Source organism: Capricornis sumatraensis, unplaced genomic scaffold (assembly GCF_032405125.1).
Source record: "Capricornis sumatraensis isolate serow.1 unplaced genomic scaffold, serow.2 scaffold10, whole genome shotgun sequence".
NCBI lineage: Eukaryota > Metazoa > Chordata > Mammalia > Artiodactyla > Bovidae > Capricornis > Capricornis sumatraensis.
In genome coordinates, this window is record NW_027184621.1 from 3,830,046 (window position 1) to 3,833,700 (window position 3,655).

Below are 3,655 nucleotides of genomic sequence, written 5' to 3' on the forward strand. Positions count from 1 at the left end.
TGGGCAAGGCTCGCCCAGGGCAGAGAGCCTCACGCCAGCAACTCTGCCAGATCGGGCCTCTGAGCAGACCTGGAGCTCTGCCGTACTGGAGCCGCACTCGGCTCCGCCAAAGCAGTGAATACAGCCACACGCAGCAGGGCTGCCTTCTCTTCTCCCGAGGAGGCTCGATTCCCGCATGCTGTAAACTAGGCTTCCAGGCGGGGCCCCCTGGGCCTCCCACAGGTCTTGGCTGAGGAGCTGCTTCCCTGAGCTGGGGCTGTGGACGGGAGTCCAGACACGCAGGGGCAGGCCCCAAGCACCTGCACACGTCTCTGCTGTGGAGGAGAGCACTAGGGAAACGACTTCTGTCAGGCACCTTCTGGGCGCTCACCGTGTCAGCCTCCGCGTGTGTGGGGCTGCAGACCCCAGCCAGGGGCCCTGTGAGCCTTGGGCTCTCCGTGCTGTGCTGAGTCTGGGCGGTCAAGCATCCGCAAGAGGAAACTTGCAGTTGCCCTCCCTTTGCCTCTAATAGAGCCCTCACTGCTGGAGCGCTTGGCAGTGTGCAACACACCGGCAACTAACACGTCCACAAGAACGCCTGGGGACTAGGTGCAAAGGCAAGGCAGGAGTGGAGCTGAGGCCAGGAAGGCGCCAGTAGCATCTCCCAGTCTCGCGCAGCCCACGCCTTTCTGGACAGGAAGCCTACGCGAGGCAAGTCTGGGCAAGGCTCGCCCAGGGCACAACAGCCTCACGGAAGCAACTCTGCCAGATCGGGCCTTTGAGCAGAGCTGGAGCTCTGCCGTACTGCAAGGGCACTCGGCTCTGCCAAAGCAGTGATTGCAGCCACACGCAGCTGGGCTGCCTTCTCTTCTACCGAGGAGGCTCGCTTCCCGCATGCTGTGCACTAGGCTTCTAGGCGGTGGCGCCCCTCTCCTCCTACAAGTCTTAGATGAGGAGCTGCTTCCCTGAGCTGGGGCTGTGGAAGGGAGTCCAGACACTCAAGGGCAGGCCCCAACCACCTGCACACGTCTCTGCTGGGGAGGAGAGCACTAGGGAAATGACGTCTGTTAGGCACCTTCTGGGCGTTCCCGGAGTTCCCCTCCGGTGTGTGGGGCTGCAGACCCCAGCCTGGGGCCCTGTGAGCCTTGTGCTCTCCGTGCTGTGCTGAGTCTGGGCGGTCAAGCAACCGCACAAGGAATCTTGAAGTTGCCCTCCCTTTGCCTCTAATAGAGCCTTCACTGCTGGAGCGCTTGGCAGTGTGCAACCCTCCGGCAACTAAGCCTTTCACAAGAACGCCTGCGGACTAGGTGCAAAGGCAAGGCAGGAGTGGAGCTGAGGCCAGGAAGGCGCCAGTAGCATCTCCCAGTCTCGCGCAGCCTGCTCCTTCCTGGACTGGAAGCCTAGCCGCAAGGCAAGTCTGGGCAAACTTGCCCTGGGCAGAGCAGCCTCACGCCAGCAACACTGCCAGATCGGGCCTCTTAGCAGAGCTGGATCTCTGCCGTACTGGAGGCGCACTCGGCTCTGCCAAAGCAGTGAATGCAGCCGCACACAGCAGGGCTGCCTTCTCTTCTCAGGAGGAGGCTCGCTTCCCGCATGCTGTAAACTAGGATTCCAGGCGGGGCCCCCTGTGCCTCCCACAGGTATTGGCTCAGGAGCTTCTTCCCTGAGCTGGGGCTGTGGATGGGAGCCCAGAAACGCAGGGGCAGGCCCCAACCACCTGCACACGTCTCTGCTGGGGAGGGGAGCACTAGGGAAATGACATCTGTCAGGCACCTTCTGGGCGCTCCCGGAGTTTCCCTCCGGTGTGAGGGGCTGCAGACCCCAGCCAGGGGCCCTGTGAGGCTTGTACTTTCCGTGCTGTGCTGAGTCTGGGCGGTCAAGCAAACGCAAGAGGCGACTTGCAGTAGCCCTCCCTTTGCCTCTAATAGAGCCCTCACGGCTGGAGCGCTTCGCAGTTTGCAACCCACCGGCAACTAAGCCTTTCACAAGAACGCTTGGGGACTAGGTGCAAAGGCAAGGCAGGAGTGGAGCTGAGGCCAGGAAGGCGCCAGTAGCATCTCCCAGTCTCGCGCAGCCTGCTCCTTCCTGGACTGGAAGCCTAGCCGCGAGGCAAGTCTGGGCAAAGCTCGCCCTGGGCAGAGCAGCCTCACGCCAGCAACTCTGCCAGATCAGACCTCTGAGCAGAGCTGGAGCTCTGCCGTACTGGAGGGGCACTCGGCTCCGCCAAAGCAGTGATTGCAGCCGCACGCAGCTGGGCTGGCTCCTCTTCTCCCGAGGAGACTCGCTTCCTGCATGCTGTAAACTAGTCTTCCAGGCGGGGCCCCCTGCAACTCCCACAGGTCTTGGCTGAGGAGCTGCTTCCCTGAGGTGGGGCTGTGGACGGGAGCCGAGACACGCAGGGGCAGGCCCCAACCACCTGCACACGTCTCTGCTGGGGAGGAGTGCACTAGGGAAATGACGTCTGTCAGGCACCTTCTGGGCACTCACCGAGTCAGCTTCCGCGTGTGTGGGGCTGCAGACCCCAGCCAGTGGCCCTGTGAGCCTTGTGCTCTCCGTGCTCTGCTGAGTCTGGGCGGTCATGCAACCACTGGAGGAGCCCTGCAGTTGCCCTCCCATTACCACTAGTAGAGCCCTCACTGCTGGAGCGCTTGGCAGTGTGCAACCCACCGGCAACTAAGCCCTCCACAAGAACGCCTGGGGACTAGGTGCAAAGGCAAGGCAGGAGTGGAGCTGAGGCCAGGAAGGCGCCAGTAGCATCTCCCAGTCTCGCGCAGCCCGCTCCTTTCTGGACTGGAAGCCTAATGCGATTCAAGTCTGGGCAAGGCTCGCCGAGGGCACAGCAGACTCACGCCAGCAACTCTGAGAGATCGGGCCTTTGAGCAGAGCTGGAGCTCTGCCGTACTGCAAGGGCACTCGGCTCTGCCAAAGCAGTGATTGCAGCCACACGCAGCTGGGCTGCCTTCTCTTCTACCGAGGAGGCTCGCTTCCCGCATGCTGTGCACTAGGCTTCTAGGCGGTGGCGCCCCTCTCCTCCTACAAGTCTTAGCTGAGGAGCTGCTTCCCTGAGCTGGGGCTGTGGAAGGGAGTCCAGACACTCAAGGGCAGGCCCCAACCACCTGCACACGTCTCTGCTGGGGAGGAGAGCACTAGGGAAATGACGTCTGTTAGGCACCTTCTGGGCGTTCCCGGAGTTCCCCTCCGGTGTGTGGGGCTGCAGACCCCAGCCTGGGGCCCTGTGAGCCTTGTGCTCTCCGTGCTGTGCTGAGTCTGTGCGGTCAAGCAACCGCTGGAGGAGCCCTGCAGTTGCCCTCCCATTGCCTCTAATAGAGCCCTCACGGCTGGAGCGCTTGGCAGTGTGCAAACCACCGGCAACTAAGCCGTTCACAAGAACGCCTGGGGACTAGGTGCAAAGGCAAGGCAGGAGTGGAGCTGAGGCCAGGAAGGCGCGAGTAGCATCTCCCTGTCTCACGCAGCCCGCTCCTTCCTGGACTGGAAGCCTATGTGTGAGGCAAGTCTGGGCAAGGCTCGCCCAGGACAGAGCAGCCTAACGCCAGCAACTCTGTCAGATCGGGCCTCTGAGCAGAGCTGGAGCTCTGCCGTACTGGAGACGCACTCGGCTCCGCCAAAGCAGTGAATGCAGCCGCACACAGCAGGGCTGCCTTCTCTTCTCCGGAGG